The sequence below is a fragment of the Neolamprologus multifasciatus genome, chromosome 18 (assembly GCF_963576455.1).
Source record: "Neolamprologus multifasciatus chromosome 18, fNeoMul1.2, whole genome shotgun sequence".
Taxonomy (NCBI): domain Eukaryota; kingdom Metazoa; phylum Chordata; class Actinopteri; order Cichliformes; family Cichlidae; genus Neolamprologus; species Neolamprologus multifasciatus.
This window is the reverse complement of record NC_140456.1, coordinates 27,032,217-27,055,624: the sequence shown is the minus strand read 5'-3', so window position 1 is coordinate 27,055,624 and position 23,408 is coordinate 27,032,217. Positions and strand designations below refer to the sequence as shown.

Sequence of the window (23,408 nt, the reverse complement as noted above, 5' to 3'; positions counted from 1 at the left end):
GATAAATGAAAGTGTCGACTACATTTACGACTACATCTTTATGACCTGATGAAAGCCTTTGATAGAAATCTTGCATATTTCTCAGATTTCAGAAAGTTCATTGGTGAGACATCAACTGAAAATTGTAAAAATAAATAAATGAAATACAAAGAAGAATCAAGATTGAGTAAACTGAAGTTTTTTGTTTGTTAAAATATCAAAGTATCGGGTTGAATCTAGCAAGTATAATGCATCGTCCCGCACGGACATGCACGCGCTTGACAAGCATCTTCGCGCTCCCCAAACCCAAACTGTCGAGATTTGTTTTGCTACCCGATGGCCACATGTCTGCTGCTGTCACTCAGTTTCACGGCGGCGGAGACACACTCTGGCAGGGAGCCTCTTTTAAGAAAGACTCCAGCAGTGTTGGGATTTTTTTTTGTTTTTCGTTTTTACACACATACACACACTAGTAAAAAGAAAAAGATGATGTAAACATTCAAAACTTCCTGACCCCAGTGATCAGTCATCATCGCCACTGTGACATCTGATCACACTCTAATATCCTTTAACCCTCACTCCAGATTTGCAGCTATATTATTTTACTATGAATTTCATTGCTGCTGATTCTCAGTGTTTTATTCTTGGTGTACGGCCTGAACATGTTAATGTATGCTGTGAGGGTTCAAACAATATGGCGAAGCATGATTAGCATTATTCAGGCAGGCTGTCAACTCACAGTCTCGTGGACTCCCTGGGCCGCCACTCTTATGCCATTTGTATTCATATATACACATCAGTATAGAAGTACAGTATGCTTTCACCAGACAGTTGTGGTTATACATCTAATCAAGCCAAGACAGCGACTGACAGTCTCGTTACCTTTACCCCCACGAGACGGCTGCGAATGTGCAAAGGGGAACTGTGTTCACACAAGCCTGTTTGGACCGTCTTCATCGAAAACACAATTTCCCTGAAAGAAAGGCTTTGTAATTCGTGAAACAATGGGTCGATAGTTTTAAGAAGGGAAAACAAGCTTTGCATTTTTATTGCAGCAGACAGACGTCAATGCTGCTGTTCAATATGGCACCAGTCGCTAGCCGATTTGAACAGTTGTGGTCTGCAAGATGATGGAAAACACTGCGTGGCTGATTTTCTTTTACACAAACAGGAAGCTATATATTAAAAATAGAGTTGAACATTAGCTTTTAATTTGGGGTATTTCTAATTATTTTGTTACTTACAAAACTGCCATACTGCCACACCTGTACTTTTAATTACTTTTATCAGTGCTTAGTGTAGTATTTTCAAAGCCTGATCAAGTGAAAACTAATAAAAACATGGCATATAGAGAAAAAGAGCATTAGTACTTTGTGCTATTAGATTTTCAATATCGTATCTTCAATGCAATTTTGATTAATGATTTAGCGTCTAAATCAAACTTTTGAGTGTTTTTCTTTTCTTCTCGCTGTGAAGTGGTTTCACATCAGATTTGGTATGCTTGTCTATCTTTCCTTTTACTAACAAGTCATGGATTGCTGCTTTGGTATTTTGACTCTAGTGTTGAAAGGAGATAAAAAAAAAAAACAGTCTCACAGGAATCCAAACTTTCCCACTTAGCTCTAAAACGCCGTCCGCTTGCTTATACACCTGCACTGTTTCATTCCCACTTCTGACGGTCTGTGGCTGCTCATTTCTCTCTCCCTTTGTTCTTGCATACAAGCACACCCAGACATGTACGCCTGAAGCCTGTATACGCTCACAGACTGGTTGGGAATTGGAGCTGATGCTTTGCAGTTGATATCATTAAATAACATTGTTTGTATTTGTGTTGCTTTTTGAGTGTAATAACACCCATTATACTTAAGCCACAAGAAGCTATCATGGTTTTGTTCTGAAGTTTTCCTTTGTGTCACGCACCCACGGACCCTGGGGACTCAGGGTCCGTGGGCAGTGGGGACTAGGACTGTTGTTGTTGTTCTTGTTGTTATTATTATTATTGTTATTATCGTTATCATTATTATTATTATTTGGTGTGTTGTCTGCACTGCCCCTGTGCACATCTGTATGTAGGCAGGTGGCTGTGTTGCCTTTCTTCTGTGGCCAAGTTACAGGCACCTTCAGCCCTGGGGGCGTGGCCTGACTTGAGGGCTGGCCACACCCGAAGTCCTTGCCGCACACCTGCTCCTCATCTGGGCTCGTCGGTGGAGCTATTTAGAAGAGTGATGGAGCTTCCACCGACGCTGGATTATTGTGTTTGACTACACGTCAGTCTTTGAGCATAGTCAAGTGTTAGTGTATGCCTGCATGGATACAGTGTGTAACGGCTGCCTCTATTGTTTTCCCCTCAGGAGGTGTGTGGGACGAGAAGGAGCAGTGAGCACGGGGAGTGCAGGGACACTGGGGCAGAGAGCACTACACGGGGACTTTTAGGAAGAAGACACTACACAGGAGTCTGGGAAACTGGGGATTTATTGTTGTTTACTTCACCACCTTGTAAATAAACACTGTTGCACTGAAGAGTCCGGCGTTTGGGTCCTATTTTCCCATCTCCCCATGGTCTGCCAGCCAGACCGTGACACTTTGCAAACAAAGTACTCTCTATTTACTTTATATTTATAATTTATTTATGCCTTAAACCTGCTTGTTATATGGTAAACTTGCTCATTTTATTAGGTACACCTGTTCACACTTGTTTTATGCCACTGTGTAAAACTAGCTTACATTAGAGTCAAACTGTTGCTTGTGTAGTTTTGATTTGGAAAGGTTATAGGTCATATTTTGCCACATTGCTTACTTGAACACACACATTTTTGCATTTTATATATATATAAATATATTTTTGAGGTCCCTGGACATTTTTTCAACTTTACTTGTAGTTTCACTCTGTTCCCACTTTGTCAGCGCTGCAGTATAGGTGGCTAATAGATTCAGTCTTGGCTCTGATTAAATAAATGAAGTGCCAGAGATCACAGGCAAATTGAGGAAATGAAGAGTAAGTGTAGAATGATTGCAATGAAAGGCTGAGTGGCTTTTGAAAGAGGCTGACTGACAAATTGACTGCCCCAACAGAGAACTGTTTCATATGCTAAACAGCGATCCCCAAAGCAGTGGAATTAATATTTATATTTTGAGTCCATGTGACGGCCCAAATTGTTACAGCCTTTTGTCAAAATGTTGATAAGTACGAGCTTTATAACGAGCCTCAAAATAATCGATGATTCTGACAAAGGACAACATGATGTTGATATAAGAAGGCAGTCAGTGAAACAAGAACATTTGCTTCTCTCCTTTTCGCTCAGCATCATGACAGTTGGAAATAGAGCTGTAGATTAATGGCAACGGTCCAGTATGGTATTGATATTTAACAGCATGTAGTTAGACAGGTGGGAGAGAAACGAGAATATCTTTACAGCCTTTGTCAACTTAATTAAATATCCCATGGCTAATTTTCCTCTGTGACGGCAGAATGAGCGCTGTCTCCTTTTGCGTCCCTGGCAGCTGTCGCTTATTCACACAAATCATCTGGCCAGTGAGCCGTGATGTTAATGCTAGATTTCTAAGCAACCTAAAAGGAACTGCAGGGTGCATGAAACGACTTTTTGCTTTCATCATCTGTAAATCATCTTTGTAAAAAGAAAGAAAAAAAACAAAACAAATGAACTTATCAACTTAAAACTCAAATATAACAAACACAGGACATCTCAGGACGTCTCAGGATACAATTATGAAGCCAAAGCCAAAGCCATAGTATCCACTCAACATTTGAGTGGATACTATTTAAAGCATCTATACAGTCAACGAGTACTGTTATTTGCATTCAGTGTGAACAGTGAATCAGATGTGATTGACCAATACCTATAACCAATGAGAGCAGTAGTTAATCAGACCTCACACAGAGGTTACAGATCGAAAAAACACTCGTGAATTATTATACTCAGGTTTCACATATCAGGATATAATAAACAATGCTGATCTGATCCTCAGCAGGATTTAAAATTAGACAGATATAACTCTGAGTGATCAACACGTGATATTTGCATTTATTTAACAAAAATGAACAAAATGTCAACGCAATGTCTGAAATGTTTCTACAAGAATTAAGAGGGTAGGTAGCAGCCAAATGTTCTTGATGAACTGATCATCAGCAAGTGTGAGCACCTCCGTGAAAGCAGAGGTTTTGTCAGTTTGCTGGTATGGGGGATTCAAGTGTGTGTTGACACAATGCCAAGAAGGAAATACATCAGCAATGATCTCTGAGAAGAGATTGCTCTTGTCAGTAAATCCGGGAAAGGCCATTTCCAAACAATTTGAAGAAACTCTGCAGTGGGAAAGATTATTCACAAGTGGGCAATATTCAGGACAGCTGCCGGTCTTCCAAGGAGATCAGAACTGTGAAACTGCAAGAGCTACGTTTCAGAATCTACAGGCCTCAGTTTGGATGTTAGGTGGTAAATTTCATGACAGTACAATTAGATAAAGACTGTTTAAGTATGAAGTATGGCTTGTTTGGAAAGGCTGCGAGGAGGAAGTTTCTGTCTTAAAAAGTTCAGAAGGGAAATTGTGTCTGAACAAAGACTTCTGGAACAATAGATCTCTTCTTTACAAAGCTGCACATAAACATTCCCTGCACAAATTAGTAATTCATCAATATTTTCATGTTTGAATTTGTTCATACTTTGTGAACAAATTTCGAACATCTCAAACTGTGTGTGGACAAATTATGAAGGTCTGTCTGCCTTAGGAAACTGAACTCTTCTCTCTTAGGAAATTGGGTCATACAACAGGACAATGATCCCAAGCACAGCAGCAAATTTACAACAAACTTAAAAAGAAAAGAAAAGACTCAAGATAATCTTTCTAATATAATGACAAGAAAACCTGGCCATCAGATTAGACAACACTCATACTGGCTATGTTGGTAAGCAACACATGGTAATTTGTTGGGTCAGTGTAGGAACCTTCTTAAGCTCATCAATATAAATGATAATATGATAATACGGAAATATTAACACTATATGCAAAAATAAGATGTGGCCTTTTGTGTAGTCATCCCAATCTGAAGCCCTTTGTTTAGTCAACAATGCTGTTTACACAGTCATTTCATTCAATTCAGAGCTTTTCACTCATCTGCCAAATTTTGATTCACTTCTTGCATGTGCTCTCTATTGATGCTGTATGACTGAATATCTTCTAAAGTAAATCTGTGTTATGATTAGCACTGAGGCTTTGAAGCCCAGTGTATTATGTGCCAAAAATCAGGGATGTCCTTGTTGAATTCTTTCTGTTGAATTCTCAGAGAGCGAAAGTTTTTTGATCAGAGAAGACAAACATGCTAAATTATTAGAAGTGTTGGCATCGTTGTAGCTGGGCTCAGCAGCAGAAGAAGCTGTTGTGTGTGTGCAAAGTGCTGAATATAAAAAGGCCAAAATCAACAAACTCAGAAATTCACGCCTAGAAGATGGATTCAGACAGACTGTTAAGAGTAAGAAAACAACAGTGCACTGCCAGTTAAGCTGCCGACAGTGAAAAAGCAGTGCGATCTGTAGTATGTTAGGAAAAAGTGTCTGTATTGTACCATGTTTGGATAACATTTACAAACAAACACAAATCCCATTCCTAACAGTGGCATTACACACAAAATCTTTACTTTTAACCAAGACGTTACTGTGCTTTCATGCAATTTTTTTTAAAAAAAGAAAGAAAAAGAAGCTATTTTTTTATCTTCCATTGGTTACTACTTGAGTTTACTATGTGCGGTTACTTATATTAGAATACATATATGTAAATATGGCAGTATGCACAATAGAGAATACCTGTTTTGTGGAGTTAACTTTATTATACCTGCCTCTTATACCTGCTGAACAGACAAAACAGGTTAATTTGTCAATTAAGTCGACGACCGTGGCTCAGGGGGTTGGGAAGCGTATCTGTAACCGGAAGGTCGCCGGTTCGATCCCCGGGCTCTCTGTCCTGGTCGTTGTGTCCTTAGGCAAGACACTTTACCCTACCGCCTACTGGTGTTGGCCAGAGGGGCCGATGGCGCGATATGGCACCTTGCAGTCTGCCCCAGTCTGCCCCAGGGCAGCTGCGGCTACAACCGTAGCTTGCCTCCACCAGTGTGTGAATGTGAGAGTGAATGAATAATGGCATTGTAAAGCGCTTTGGGTGCCTTGAAAAGCGCTATATAAATCTGATCCGTTATTATTATAAGTAACTAAGTTGACATTAGAACCTGTTTTCAGTCTCAGCTATGTTCTGTTTTTCTGTGCCGGAAGATATTCGCTCTTTTGGGTCACACTGACATCAGTAGGCAAAGAGATCTATTCTAATATCAATGTGCCACATGCAAAAAGATGAAGACGGTGTGCGAAGTGAGGGAGACACGCTGAATACATTGTTACTTGTGATATATGACAGTTAATGCTTTACTGTCATTTAGCCATCAACACATCATGTTCACAAAAAGATCTTCAAATGAGTGAATGGTAGAACCTGTTCCTTCTCATGTCATTATAAACCACTGGGCAAAAACACCAAAACAAGTGAGCACATACTGAACACGATGTACTTTCATCGAAAAATAACCTTCTTTCTTCTGCTCAGTGTAGAGCGATCATCCCAAAGCAAGAGGAGTGATGACCAGGTTGTGTCACAGCAGCACGAATTATAAGCCTTTTGTAAGGTTCAGGCATATTTCTATTGTTTAGTGATCGTCATAATGACAATCAGTTCAAAGGGACAACAACAATAAATCACCAAGCTAATGAAGGAAAATGGAAATCAATACCAAGTACAAATATGCCAATGTGTCAGCATAGTGAAAGTTAACCAGGTAGCCAGGATGTGAACTGCTTTTAAGAGTGTAACTCAAGATCAAAAAGACAGAAAATTTTAGTCCTCCTTACGAGCACCCTAAATGGGTGACCTGAGGTCAAAAGCTCGAGCTCCCTGTAGTGTAGATTAGGGTTAGCTCAAATAAGAAATGATCAAGTGTTTGCCTGAGTCCTCACTGAGATCTTACAGGTCTTTTTAATGTCCTGGTATGACACATATTTAAGTTTCCTAACCAAATGATTAAAACTTCTGCAAGAGGGAGTCGAAAATGAATCTTCCACAGAAAGAAATGTGACAATTTAGAGGTATCATCAATACGGGATTCAAAACTCAAAACAAAAAATTGTAGATCTAAAATATAAGAGGTAAAAAAAATTTTTTAAACCCCATTAAAAGTGATTTGGTGGCGACTTTCTGAAATGATTGATCAGATCTTTTGTTTCTGACACAACAACCAAATCAAATCTTCTGCAAACTCTCTAATGGCTCTGTCATTGTGGTTGCTGCAACACTGATTTGTGCTGATGTAATAACCAGGGGAGACACAGCAACCTTGAGGGCAACCAGTGGGTAAGTAGAGAACACCATTAAGTCGCACATTCTCTAACCTGCTGGTTAAAAAGTGGTTAAAAAGTCATCTATCCACCCAATTAAGCTAAGATCAAAACCAAGTTCAAAGCAATAATTGAGGCTCTCTGTGAGCAGCAATGACTGGGGTGGTATTGAGCGCTGAAGAAAAATCAATAAGTAAGAATCTGGAATAAGTTTTGTGGCCCTCAAGATGCAAACTGTAACAGTTCTAGCTGCTCCAGCAAAAGCATTAAAGTGATGGTTTTATAGCCAAAGAAATCAAAGCTGGAGTTGGTGCAGTGGTTAGCAAGATGTTTCTGGGTTTGAATCTGCTTGTCAGCAGCGAATTATTTCTGTGGACTTTCCATGTTCTCCTTGTGCTTGTGTGGGTTTTCTCAGCGCTCCAGTTAGTCTTCCAGTCCAAAGACGTGAATGTCATGTTAGCATGTGATTCTAGGTTTTCAGCTATTTATTAAGAAGTGACGTTTATGTAATATATATACATGTATATATTATGCTATTCTTAGTTAGTGTATTGTCTGTCTTTGTTCATGTTTGTTTATAATGGAGCACTGTAATGAAAAATAATTTCCCATAGGGATCAATAAAGTATTCTGATTCTGATTCTGATAGGTCTGCTGTAGGTATGCATGTGGGTGTGAATGGTTGTCTGTCTCTATGTGAGCCCGGCGATGGTATGTATTGACCCTATGCCCAGCTCTCACCCAAAAATGCCAGCTGGGATAGGCTCCAGCAACCCCAGCTGGATAAGTGGATGTGGTGAATGGATGAATGGATGAATTGATGGATGGATGTCAAAGCTAAAGGCCTGAACTTGTTTAACAACTTAGGAGATTACTTTTGACATTCGGGACAATAATGGAATGTTTCCAGAGCTCGGGGACCCTCTGCAGCTTAAGGGATTGTGCAAAAATATACTTTAAGATATCACACAGCTGCTCTCCATAGTTTTTCAGTTCCTGGCCACAGATGCTGGTATGACCTAGACTCTTGTGGTTTTTTTGGGGGTGGGGGTGGGGGTGCTTTTATATCACTCACGACTACAATTGAATATTGGTTACCAAATCCGTCGATCCATTTTCTACCACTTATCCAATTCGGAGTAAGGGGGTGGTTGAATCCTATCCCAGCTGCCATACAGTACAAGGTACCCCGCGGTGAGGTATAACCTGACAGGCTGCTAGTCTATCACAAGGCTAACACAGAGAGGCAGAGAAGCAGATAGAAAGAAATCCAGAGTACCCAGAGAGAGAGTCTACACAGGTACAGGGAGAATATGCAAAATGACTGAAAGGCCTCAGTCAGCTGATGGTTTTGAGCCCAGTGAGGTTACAGTGTTACCCACGATGCCATCATGCCAACCTTGATTTTTTTCAATAATATTTTTTCAGCCACGTTTATATTAACATAACTTTAATGTGTTTGGTAAGTTGTTGTTTACTTCTTTAAAAAAGGTGTGCTATCACAACTTTCAATTCAGTTCAATTCAGTTTTTTTTATACAGCACCAAATCCCAACAAAAGTCTCCAAAAGCGCTTCATATTGTACGGTAGACCCCACAATAATACATACAGAGAAAAATCCAACAATCATATGACCCCCTATGAGTAAGCACTTTTGCATCAGTGGGAAGGAAAAACTCCCTTTTAACATACAAAGACTCGTGTGGAAAATGTTGTATCATTCGTTATCAGCAGAGTTCTGCTGAAACACTGACAAGAAGAGCACTTGAAACATTGCTGAAGGGCAGAAGACATGTCCTCACTTCAGGACATCGGCCTTCTTTTTCCATCTTCGTCTCCCTCCTCTCAGCTGAGATCCATACACAGGAAAAAGGTGTCACATATGTGTATGCATCTATGATTGGAGAATTGCAGCCATCGCCTAGATCCAGTACTTTTTACAGTGCAATTAAAATCAGCCAATTTAAAATTTGGAGCATTATAAGCGATAGACCGGAGTTTCTGTGTCACTTTAAAAATAATATCAGAGGCAGATTAAGCCTTGAGGTGAATGTCGTCAAAGGTATCAAATATTTGGGACAACTCTGAAATCAAGCTGTCCTGATAAAGCTGGAGGAGATGAACATCTACTAGTCTAATATTCTACTGTTTCAAGGTGAAAGTAGTAGAACATACAGAGCTTGGAAAACTTGGGGAGGATTTTCACTTCAAACCAATATTTCAGCAGCGTGGCTCCAGTAGGTGTTGCAGTGGTCAAGGTGGAGGATGATTAAAGTTTCAGTAAAGAGCCGGGCAGAGCTGGGATGAGGAGAGATGGAGGAGATTTGATGGATTTTGGGGAGAGACATCCCCATGCTCCAGTTGCCGCTGCTATGTGGGCTTTGTATGACAGTTCCTTGTCTAGAAGCAAGTCAGGACTCCTGCAGGGCTCAGACAGGAGTCATTATAGTACTGTCAGTGGTGATGGAAGAGTCTGGAGGGGAAAAGCTCGGTACACTCCATCCTATCCATTTTTTAGTGCTAGTTTTCAAGGAGAATATTTCACAACCTGTTGTTTGCTTATTTCGGTAGTCTATACACTGCACGCACAACTTGATGTGGAGATATTAAAAGCTTTGGATGCTTTACAAGCAGAAATTTATCCTCTGTTCTTGGTTCATTCAGCACAGCCCAAGTAGCACACATTTATTTTCATTCCCAAATAATTGTATGGTTGTTTTTCAATCAAGGCAAATTCGTTTATTTTCCAGGACATGTTGACTCAATTGGATATTTCCGTTGCCGTGCAGACTGGGCCACAAATTAGCACTTCACACGAGGAAAGGTTAGGTCACCAGATTAAATATTTTAATTTAAAAGAAAAACATCTTATTTTATCTATCTTATCTATAGATAAAATAAAAAGTCTGCACAATGTCGTTCTTTCATGACTCTTTCAGACTTTACACTCATCTTTGAGACTTGATTGGTTTAGCCATTAGTTAAACTCCTTTCACTCATTATATATCAGCTGCTGTCACTGATTCCACCTCACACACATCTCATCTTATTTTACACTTCAAACATTTAAACACTGGAGCTTCTTTCTGTGCTGTGCACACATCCGAAGCGTTCAGAACTCCCACTTTGTTTTCTGACTGTCAGCTCTGCTATATTGCGCACATTTTCTTCAGAGTAAAATAAAGCAAAAAGCTGCATTCAGAAGTTTGACAACAAAGTCCCGCATTGTGCCAAATTAACTTGCAAATCTGTATATCTGTCACGATATCCTGTCATGGTTTAGAAATGAATTTTTCAGGTTTCAGCAGCAGATAATCCCCATTTGGAGGCATGTGGCAAAAGGAAAACAAACAGCAGGTTATTTCAAAGCAGGCATGAAAAACTCTGAAAATTATGGGCTTGCATGTAATAAGGAGGGTGCAACTTCAAGCATGGTAGCCATTTGTGTATTTCTGTGCCTTATACTGATGGGATTAGCTGCTTTTTTTCACAGCACTGTAATCAAATACACAAATGAGCCAAGATGACTCAGAGATTACAGTTGCTTTCTTAATTAACCAGTTACGTGTCAGGATATAGATTATTATGTAGCTGTAAGAGTTTGTTTTATTGCTTAAACACTGGGAGCTTGGTGGTCATGTATAGGTTAAGTCTAATGCCAGGTGAGACGGTATGTCTGGTGTGCCCCTGGCGTTAGGGTAAGTCACCTCCAGCACGTCCCAAACAAACATAAAAGTGGTCTGCAGGTGGACGGAGGAGAGAATCTGATAATCATCTTGGCGCAGTGCTCAAGGAAGGCAGAAATAAATCAACACAAGAACAGAGTCATTGCATTTAACGTTTCTTATCAGCTCTCCGCTTTAATTTTGTTTCTGTTCAGATATTCCTCGTCTCTCTCTTTCTCTCCATTCACTGTTATTTACAATTGTGTCCTAACTAACAGAGTTACCAATAGAGAATAAAATCTTGTTCATAATGACTTCTGGTGACCAAGAATTTCCCCACGGTTATACCAGATGCTTCCAACTCCTCTGTCATCCTACACATGCAAATGTACTTGCATACCCTAAATGTTCTTAATTAATCCACATAATCAGTTAATTTGGAGTCTTCTGGCTGGCTAACTTGATCACACGGATGGAGGTGGTTGGCAGACTGGCTTCTGAAGCCATGGGAGGCCCTAGACAGCCACTATACCACCTGTGCCTTCCGCAGCTGCTGCTGCTTTCCTTCACACCCACCAGCACAGCAGAAGCAGCAGCAGACACTAGCTATTAGCTTGGGAGATTGGAAGCGGTGCAGCGATGGAAAGCAAGCAGTGTGAGCAAGACATCGGGGTGAAAACAGGCAGAGGAAGATGGAGGCGAAGAGGATAGAGCGAGATAACTTGGAGAGAGGTTGTTTGAGAGGTAAACGTATGGTGGTGGTGGCCGGGGATGGATGGGTTCTCCTCCTGTGAGTCCAATTTTAAAGCCAAATTAGCAGAGACTAAAGTGCTGCCGTTGATGAGGCTTCCCCCTCCGCTGCCCTCGTCTTTCTGTCCTCATTATGGGCTGGCATTGTGGGAGTTATAATCAGCAGATAATGTTGGTAGAGCTTTGCCAGATCTACCAAGCCAGAGAAAAATTAGTGGCCGCACCATGTTTGACTCGCTGATTACGCAAACATGTGCTCAACCTTTAGAGACGTGGCTGTCACGCAGGCGCAAATAACCCTCCCTGACCCTTCTCTGAGTGCGCACACCCTCAGAGACCCTCTGGGAAACTGAGACCTAAGCCAGATTGCTCAAAATAATTAGTGTCTAACATGCCTGAATGCACCCCAGAACGCACTGTCAACACTCGAAGAAAACTCAGGCGAGAGTTGAGCTGGAACAGCTTTGCAAAGCTACACCTCCTCAGCCACGAAGGAAAGATTAGAAGCAATTTTCTGAAGTGCTTTACTCCACATCTCCCACTGTCTTTCAAAGAAACCATTTTTTACACTCTCAAGTCTGTAAAATAACCACTCTAAAAAAAAAAGGAAATGTCAAAAACGTGCAAGTCAAAAACTTATGTCGCGACTTTTGAGTGTCAGTGCAGTTATGTGGAGACATGCGTGCTTGTTGCAGGGGTTCCTCTTCTTTTCATTTAATGAGTTGCAAATTGAACCCCTAATGCCACAGCTCAACTCACCCTCACAAACGCAGCGATTCCTCGTAGCTTTCGATCGTATCATTTATTAAACGCAAGCGTATCACGTGTCACTACCAAAGCTCAACTTCTGGATGATGACTATTCTTCCCATCCCATGCAAGGCCACCTGGGTTGGCTAGCAGACTGTTTACTTAGCCTGATAGGGCGAAGGACACTGTCTCAGCTGAACTCTGGACACGCACACACATACACTTACACTGATAAGCACGCACTCATCCCCCTCCCTTTCCAAACGCCTTCGATGCTTGTTTCCTGTGGGGGAAGACGGCGGGTCTGTGTGCCGCGCTGGAATGGTAGCGCTGTGCAGGATGACTGCTGTGTTTTCTTCGGATTACTCCTCACCCCCTACCCAACCCTGTGGCTTGTCACGTGCTCCAATGTTGTAATGTGGACATTTATGTGCTCTCTGTACAGAGGAGTTTTTTTGTTTCCTGTTCTCATGCTGTCCTCCCATACAGTAGAGGTCTCCTTTTGTCCTCTTGTACTTTCCCACTGTTGTGTACTTTTTCAGTGTTTTCTCTGTAACGCTGCCGATCTCCGACTTGTATTCCCATGTGATGTCTTTGATGTGTGTGTAAGTCGGGGGGGTCCTATTCCTCTGCGGGGCAACCTGCATATGGCCAATAAAGCATTCATTCATTCATTCATTCATCAGGGCCAACTGGGATTGCAAATGTAATAAAAGCGGCTCACCGGGTTCAGGCACCATCGTTATATTGAAAATCTACACATTAAACAGTTAAATCTTGTCGGTACTTGTTAGGAAAATTTCCTCGTATGACTTGTGTTCAGCCCCCGTTGGCGGGATTCTGACAGTTAAAACTGCACCAGGATATCAAAGCAAAGTCAAAATGCTGGCACCAGAACATGAACACTTCAGAAAGATACATCCTCACCAATCTAATCACACTTTTTCACCCTTCCATCATATCCCCAATGTGCCAGAGGGGGGAGGGAAAGAGCAGTGACTGAAACAAGACGTGCAACTAATGCTGAGAGTCACATGAAAACACATCAGTGATCGTACGAGACATTTCTCTTCTTAAAGCAAATGCTTGATGTTGGCGAGAGAGGGGAAATGGTTCTTGCAGCCAATCAGCTGTGCAGAACTCCAGTCTTATGCTGACAATTTCTTTTTTTTTCTGTGCATGTGTGTGTGTGTGTGTGTGTGTGTGTGGCTTCTACTCTCATTCAGATGTACATACATAACGTACAAAAATATACACTCAGAATCATCCGTGTATGTACTCTGCAAATATAACCTCAAGAACTTCACAAAGATGTTCCAGCATTTGAAAACAAAAATATAAAGCAGATCTATCTGAAATATATTTTTATATTTAAACACAGACCTGGTCGCAGAAACCAGACTGTATGCACACACAAACACAGATATACACACGTAGACAAAACCCAGGAGGGGGAAAGACATAGGCGCAGCACTTTCAAATGGCTTGTTTTGCCTCAGCATTTCAGCTCCTGAGTCGACCCGGGTGTTCTGCCAACACAGTTGTTGGCTGCTAAACATGATTGATCGCAGGATTTGTGTCTGCTGTATTAGTCCTGTACACCACCAGTCTCCTGGTCTGCCAAACACTACACCCGCCTGTCGCCCCATCAAAGGGTCTCTCTCAGCAAGAATCCCTAATGCTCCACTGAGTCACTTTACAAACACTCGCTGCTGCCTTTTCTCATCCCTCCACCCGCACCCCCCCCCCTCAGCCGTCACATCGAGGTGTCTGTACAGTCGTGCAAAAAAGAATGATTGCAGCTTGAATTGAATCGGGGGGAGTCGAGTAAATCTGTCGAGCGTAGGGGAACGAGCATCGCCAGCCGCTTTGTCGGACAAACAACTTTTTAAGCGTAGAAATCGGAATCGCATTGAAGATGACGTTCTGTCTGGCTGCTGCAGAAATTCAGGAAATTCAGATGTGGTAAATGGATGAGAGCTGCATGCGTGCGTATTCTGAAGTGGAGGCCATTCATTTTCATTCAGAGTAATAACACTCTGAGAACCAAAAGGAGAGCGGAGCACTGTACCAGAGATGTAGAATTGAGTTGTTGAATTGTATACCTAAAGGGCTTTTCTCACTGTTAGATTGCTTTTGGTAATTTCTGGAGATCCTGCCTCATGTCCTGTTTCCTGCAGCTCTAAATGGACTTTAAATTGAGGAGGTGGGGGGGAATTGACTGACTGATGCTTCCTTGATGTCAAAAGTCTTTATAGAGCTCACTAGCTACAGAAAACGAAATGATTCATATCTGCTGGGAGTGAGGAAGGTTTCAAAGACACATTTATAGCAGTTCATGCACATGCCTTCCACGCCAAACACAAATTACATTTTTGACATTAAAAATGCCTTAAATCCAGCTCCTGAAATCTTTAGCTTAGAACTCATTGTAAATTGAAGAAAAGAAAAAATAAACTGGATTTAAGGTGGAAATCTACTGGGAAATTGTCACTTCAATGAACTAAATTGGACGCTTGAAGGCTTTTATTTGTGACAGGCATTGTGAAAGACCGAGTGTTTTATTGCAACTCATTTGATGGGTCTGTCTGTGTGTCGATAGCTTGCTGGCTCAATCAAATTGACTCCCAAGTGTAGTGGTAACTGACAAAAAGACAGGTTTAAAACTGCTTCACTCAGAACTTTGCAACTGCATTTGGAAGGATGGCAAACAATCGCTGTTGGTGATGGCTAAACCGTGGCATGAAATGAACGAATAGCAATGAAAGGCAACAATCTACCATGTGATTGATATGGCTGCCTTCACTAGTGCGGGCCTGAAATAGTTAGTTACATCTATATCCAGACACATTTTCCTAGTGTCACATATTATAGATGCACATCAGCACCTTCCCATAACAGGAAGTTTGAAGTTTCAAAGAGACATCTTTAAAGAAGTCCAGTTCACTTCAGCGGTCGTACCCTTTATTTATGCAATAAACATAATGTGTTTTCTGCATCAAGGCAATAATATTCAAACAGTAAAAGGTTACTTGTCCAATTTTTTTTGGACTCTTTCAATGAGTTTTTGAACCAATAAAGGATGCTGATGGGGATTTAGTACAAATTTTGCTTTGTACTAGAGACAAATCCAAAATTGAAGCAGATGTCTTGACCTGTAGTCCATAAAATGAATATTATCATCACAACTTATATAGTTCAATTGCACAGCGTCTTTAATTAAAGATTAGAATTAGCATCATAGGATGAAGCTAGATGATCTGGGGTTCCTCCAGCAAGAAAATTGTAAGTAATTTGACTAAAAACCTTAATTGTTTTTACATAGTTTGTGACCATCACCATCACAGTAGTTCAGTAAGTTAAGTTTTTCACAGCAAATGAAGACTGTACAGTTTTTCTATAATGTGTTACTCAGAAAATTGGCAGATTTGGTTTGTTTCACGAGATACATAAAAAGAAAATCTTGTTTCCTACAACCGTTTTGTTATTCCAAGTGGAAATTTTAATTGTGGTCTAGGGAGTAGTTTGATTATCTGAATGAGTATATAAGGCATTAATATAAAAAAAATTACAGTAGTTTCCCGTCAAACCTGAAGCAGTCTGCTATGCTAAAGGGTTTGACTACATACTTAATCACTGCAGTTTAGAACTAGGCCAAATATGATACTGTAAAAACTTACGATTTCTTCTTTCTTTTTTTTTCCAGGTCATTTGCCACAGGCCTTTTACAAAAGGCTCAGACCTAAGTTGTAAAAAGACAGGAAAAAGCCTTTAAACGAATAGTGTTCCCCATGGAAAGCAATTTTATGTGTTACTCCCTCAGACATGCTCACTAACGTGTACACAAATACAGTCATAGTCAAAGAGAATGGCTGTGTTATGTCCTTGTGTTTCGTCAGTTACCAGCAGGGAGCTAACAGCTCATCTCTCAGTGTGTCCTGAAACTGCCTAAAACTAGCACGTGCACACACGTGCACACACACACACCAACACCTTGCCAGAAAGATTTCTCTCTGTATGATTTTAAACACATTTAGTATGAAAATTATAGATTGCCCCAGTAAGGCTCCAGTTTAATACATCAGGGGGACATAAAACTGAAAGCAGAAAATTAATGAGCTACATGAATATTCAATTTGTTATAGTGGAGGGAAAAGCAATTAGACAGTGCAACGCTACAGAGCTTAAGGCTAGAAAGGTTTTCTGTGTTTTTAGGCTCCATTGGTATGTTTGATGCCCTGTTTATTGCAAACCTGACCCCACATATTGCAGCAATCCTTCTTCTGTCACATGTATCATGGGTCAGAGGCAGTCATGTGGTCAAACTTGCAATGAGTGCAAAAAATGCGGACAGCCTTTCATAAGTTGAGTCATTTATATTATAAAAGTCGTAATGAGCTGACGAAGGGCTCATAATAAATGCATCAGGTGCAATGCTGTCACACTCACTTACAGACTGTATGCTCTCACCACAGCATCTATAGGGTCCATAACATGCAGGTGTGCACCCCGAAGACAAACATCAATGCACACATAACAACCTGTCCAATTGTACCTGTCAATAGAAAGTTGGTAGAGAGAAGGAACAAATTTTTAAAAAGATGTAGCCAAATGCTGAAGCACAGTACCAGCTGGGTAGCAGGGCAGGAAAAATCACTAAAGAAATGCACTTATTCTCTTTTGTATGGTTGCAGCTTAGGATCAGTTTAAGTGTGCATGAACTTTTCAGTTACTCGATAGTTGAATATAAAGATAATAATTTGGAAGTTTCATGTCACTCTGCATGTCAAAGCTTCTACGTTTCTCTTTAAAACACATCAGTGTGTGCTCACATTGTTGTGTTCCTGAAAGCTCAGGTTCCTAAATAGACTTGTCTAACAGTCCAAACCTTTTTTACGTACATAATCTGGTTCACTTTTTCTTTCTTTGAAGTTTTCCACATCCCTTCACTCGTGTTTTGAGTGATATTTGTTTTCCGAAATGAGAAAAAACACAGTATAGTTAGTCTTTGTATCATAGCGGGAAATTTGAGTTTGGTGCATTATGTCTTTGTTGTAACAATGCTTCTTGGTATTACATTTTATGCTTTTGGAAAGCCTCTTTATTTCCACTTCGATGGTTCACATTTGTAAGGAAAATGCGTTTGTGGGTTGAGTAGGAGAGTTGAGTATGTCGGTTGCTCCCATGAAAAACTTGTCAGATCTTCTCTGCCTATGCCATACAGCTTGTTCAGCTACTGACTCTTGTTTTGAGCTGCTCGGGTATGTGAGCATGGACACTGCTACAGTGGTTAGTTAGCGTCTGCTCCAAGCCTGCTATGTTTAACTGATCTGGACACAGCCTGAGCCGTAAGGCAACTTCTAACATGGTGACAGTAAAATCAAGTTACAGCGTTATTTGTAGAGAGCCTGCACAGTGACTGCTCACAAAATAATTTTCCTTACAAATGTGGCACCATTTACAATATCATTTTCTATTTAGTTATATCAGTACATCCAGTAAAATCATTAAAGTGAATTCTTTTAACCATGTATAGAAAAACTGATATGCTGACAGTCCTAAGAAGTGCTTCTTTAGGCAGATTGTGTTTCAAGATTTTAAGTTTAATTTGAGGCAAAAAGAAGACGGACTGCAGGGAGCCAATCAGGAAACACATAAAAGCCAGTAATGATGCAGGTAAACATTATATAATCCCACAATAAGCCTACAAGGATTGTTGTTAGAGCTTCCTTTCAACAAAGCATGGTTTCTTTCCACTGTTAAGCTCTGGAGTATAAATCTTTAAAGGCAACTCGGTTCACTAAAACTTAATTGTTCTATTGCCAGTGAAGAGCGTTAGGGCATTAAAAGAAAAAAGAAAAAGAAAAACATTACAAATGGAGACTGAAGTGTTGTATAGAAGAAGAGGACATCTACGAAAAGCTGGAAAAGCAGAAGGAGAATTATAGAGCATCCAATTACAGACTTTGATTTTCAAAAAAACCAAAAAACGAATAATTGCCAAGTTAGGAATATCAATCTATGACAGAATTCAGCATTCCCTTAAGCATACCAACCTTATGAAGGAAGGCCAGGGAATAAGAGAGTACACAGATGTAGGTCAGGAAGGACCCAATCAAAGCAATAATACGTCTGGCCGCTGTTCCATTTTCAATGCAGAATTCTCAAGAGGTCTGTCCTTAGGAAGAGACAGCAGAGCCAGGCAAGCACACACTGTGACAATAGCAGGCAGGCAGCCATCGTCAATGAACATGCAGCTCGAAAAATATTTCAAAAAAGCACCGCTACAATTCCCAAGAGCCCATTTGAGTTGGTCGGCTGCATTGTTGAGTTAATAAGCGTGAGTGTGGGTGTGTGTTTTAGCCAAAAATGAAATGATGATACATCGTACAGACAGATGGCTGCAGAGGCTGGAAATACCACAGAAGAGGCTGCCTGACATTCAAATATTTCAATTAGGACACAGCTTCCTAGGTCAAGACAGGCAGAGAGCCTGGAACTTTATTAGACCACCTGTCACAAAAACAAGGAAACACAAATATGTTAGAAGTCTGCCAAAACTTTGTAAATCTAAAAATTGCATTGCTATTTATAAGGGAAACTACTGAATTGGAGCCGGCACAGTCATGCTCAAAGTCAGAAATTAATCAAGTCAGAAATTAAACCAGCAAATTTCATACTTAATTAATTTTAACCTTTTATTATTTGTATTTTTTCTGTTTCAAAATATTAGTAAATAACTGTAATTTGGCATTTCCACCCAAAAAAGTAAAAATATGTAAAACTGTAAATTTGAAAATTTATGAATATAATAACAACAATAATAATATTTTTGCATCCAAGCTATAATTTAATTAGATAGCTTTTTAATACTGACTGATTAACAATTTTTAAAAAAAACATGTTTTTGTAATTACTAATGTTGTTAATTTAGGGCGGCTGTTGTGTAAACCTCATAGTTTTTTAGATTGTACATCGCTCACTTTTTTTGTTCTACAAAAATACACAAAAAGAGATGATGTTGTTTTTTATTTGTTAATTTTTTTCCCCCGCTTTTTGCTTCTCTGCTTGTTTTATTTTGTTTTTTAATATTCACTCATTGAGGAATTACAGAGTTGTCTGCATGTGACTGTCAGTCTGCCAAAGACACATCAGGGTGTGACTTTCTGTTCTGACAAAACAAAAAGCTGACTGTGACCAACAGTGTGGTTCACTTTGGTTTGCCTTGGAAGCTACACAATATATACTAAGTATTAAGTTTTGATCTAATCAAATTAAATCATTTTCAGGGATAAAAGGGCAACAACCCATGCCTCCACATGTTGCCAATAAACATTAATTATATTTCCCACAGAACCATCCAATTACATTTACCAGTAAAGACTGGGAGTCTAGAAAGTAAAGCACTGTAGTTAATTCGATGACGGAAGAGCCCTGAGATTTACAGTGTTTCAGTTTTACTTTGTTGCCTGCGTTCTGATTTCCTCTTTGGGATGCCAACTTGAAAGCTTTCAGCACAAGGAGAATCGGGGCTGATATTTACAGATTTTCCTGTCCCAGTTTGGTTTGGAGACAAACGTAATGGGAATTATCAGGATGCAAGTTTACACTATTTGGTATTTTGTTGACAGTCATCCAAACCTTGTCTCCTAACAGAGAGCCATGGCGCAAGTGTCAATAATTAATGCAGTAAGAATGAATAATTGAATAATTTTCTCCCCATGTGGTGCAACTGGTTTGAGTTATTGGGTCAGTAATACACACAGGAAATCCTTTCAGTTCAAATAATGTGGACATTGGAGATTTGTGGGTCAATGAAGTAACTTTTTCCATGTTGAAACTTTCACCGTGTGGCCAATTTGTCTGCTGATTGCCACTCATGGATCACAGGTGGACGATGCCGGTGTGAAAACGAGCCCACATAGGTGGATACCAGAGAACCAGAGCCAGCATGGAAAAACGCACAAAAACAGCAGATGCTCACTCAGATCATGGCACAGTTTACACTAACAGAATTTATATAATGTTAGAATCCAAGTTAAATCTACATCTCACATTAGTTTCTTAAACAAAGGATGAATTAACGTTTAAAACAATTATATTGCTAAATTAAATAAAAGCCTTAAGGACACTGGGAATGGCATTATGATTACAGTATTGTTAAATATTGCCACTTACTAATATTCTTTCATTATGTAGATTTCACAGGGCGTCATTAAAAAGTAATGAGGGAGGTCGACATGGGATATGAAATAAAGACTTGTGGTTTATTACTGATGCAATTTAAGTTGTAACCTTGCCCTCAGCTCTGACACTAACTCCGCCCACTGCACCACATTTTGAAATTGAATTGTCCGAGGGGCTAACAGAGGCAGAGTATAGGCTGGGACAGCGACACAGAATGGCACCTTTGTCATAAAGGGTTCATTGGGATGGAAGGACTAAGACCCTCAATAATCCCGCAATGGTTTACAACCACTGTTCTGTTCCTGTTTCCACTGTTGGCTCCACCTCCAGTAATGAGTGAAGCCAGAGTTCTCTGAGCTTCTGCAAGTGCACGTGAGGGTGGGGGCAGACTCTAAGCTGTAGTTTAACATTGGCTTATGTGTTGTTTCTACAGTCATTAAAACCACAAGCCTGAACCCTTACGATTTTCAGCACTGGGTTATCAAGTTTCTATGTCTTAAATGTTATGTGTGTTTAACCAAAACTGTTATAAAACTTTATACTTCGTCTGTATTTACTCAGATAAATAAACAAACGAGCAAATGAACAGCTTCAGATGTTCTCCATAGGAAAGGCAGATGAGGTTTGAGGAAGAGTAATGAGACAGATTTTCATTGATAGGGAGGTGCTTTAAAATGCACTTTGTGACCACTATTAATGTGTTTAATACTGGTCAAGAACTGACACCAATTAGGCGACACGTGTAAACCAAATAATGGGTATGTAAATGCTATTGATCATCTGATAATAACACAATATATTACAGGAAAGCTTGTGTCACACCCGAGAGCCATCACATGGCACTCACGGATACTGCACCAACCACCTAAACATTGTCTGAGACCCAAGTCCAGTATTACTGGTGATGATTTTCCATGATGGGCTCCTCCAGCAACAAAACGAACTCCACCAAACTGCAAAAAGCACCTGAAGATAGCACTGACTTAGCTTCCCAATTCCCCAGATCCTATTTGCAGATGTATCACAAGCCAAATCCATAAAGGTCCTAATTCACAGCATCATCACTGAACCGTTGTGCTCAGCTATACCGAGAATAAAACTGTGGAAGGGTGTAAGGAGAGGAAGTCTTTACACAGCCTTTAAAAAAAATCACAAATTCATTTTAAAGAAAGTGACCACTGTCATCATCAAGAGCTGCAAAGACAGAGCATCCAGCTACAATACATGGGGGGGGAAATTGAGTGGAGACTTGAAATCAATCTCAAAATGTTATCACCTTGGTAACCCAGAAAGTTAAGGATAAGCTTGCAGGACAACATACATGGGTGACACTATAGCACTATAGGGTTGAGCAGGTAACCACCGTCCTGTTTCCCAGAAGACATTTAGTGTATTTGATTTTTTTAAGAAAAGAAAAATCAAACCAAACCTTAAATTCTGAGAGACTGAAAAGTTTATAACATTTACCTGGATCATCGCTAGACTTTCAGAGTTTGAGAGTCAATATCTCAGATGTGAAATATTATACAGCATCTTGGTCTGGCAACAATAAATGTGTTTGTGAATGATGCTTTGAATGACAGTTGCGTTTGTTTGATCTTCTCACCTATGAGCGCGACTGTTCCTCTCTAAATGCCCCTCAGAACTGCTGCACCATCAGATGGAAAAGTCAGCAATCCATTTGTGTTATTTGTTTAACGACACCATTAAATAGCATAATAGCAAAGTAACAAGTTAAAAATAAAAATCTGAAGATCTCACAATTATAGGAATTACTGGAGATAACATTCAGCCATAGTAGGAAAAGTTCTTTCTTCGTGAGTCTCTTTCTGCTCTGAGTCCTGTTCATTACACTTTCATTTAATTAATCGTAGTTTTCACTTTGAAACAGTGCTTAGTGGCTTAATTAAAAGTTGCAATAGAATGGATCCAAATCATCGGCCCATATGCAATGACGTATTTTTAATTGTTGACAGGACAAACTTTACAGCATCTATTTATTCTTGTTTGTTTGCATTCAAGTAACTTTTTTGTCACTAAATTAAATTTTATGCAGTATTTGCATCAGCTGGGAACACAACAAAGCAAAATAAAACATCAGGCGTATGCACATCATTCAGAACACGGGCTTCCCACCTTCTGTTTTACAAGTTTCGCTTTCAGGCGTTAACATCTGGCCCATTGTTACACAAACAGCACTTTTTGGGGTGCTTTATGTCGAGGTGGTGTGAACTGAATGGAAACAATGATGGCAAGTGAGACAACCAAGGTGAAGAAGATGGATGATAATGGCACAGAATAAGGGAAAGGATATAGGAGCAGGGCACATGGAGACGGAGAAAGAGCTAGCAAGAAAATAGAGACTGAAGTAGGTACTGAAAAAAGATGAAATGAGCCACTCTTATATATGATATGTGTGTGCACAAAGATTGGAAACGTAAGTTGCTGAGATGCACAGAGTGTGAATGTGTTGAAAATAAGAATAAGAAAGAAGAGCAGACAACTAAGATAACAGTCCAGACATGCCAACAGAGCAGACACCGGGTTAAAGTTGGATGCGTAGAGAGCAGAGGGGTTGCCGGTAAAGCATGCAATAAAAACAAGGGACCAGCGAGACTGAGACAAGGCACTTGTAGCACACACATAAACAGCATAAGTTTAATCCAATCGGACATCCAGGAGTATTG

The 23,408-nt window shown here is 40.1% G+C and overlaps 1 protein-coding gene across 1 annotated transcript in view; it reads right to left on the bottom strand.

Annotated features, from left to right (window-relative positions):
* Nucleotides 1-23,408, bottom strand: part of LOC146498168 (vertebrate ancient opsin-like) — a 71,968-nt gene that overhangs the window by 25,966 nt on the left and 22,594 nt on the right. The window lies entirely within an intron of this gene.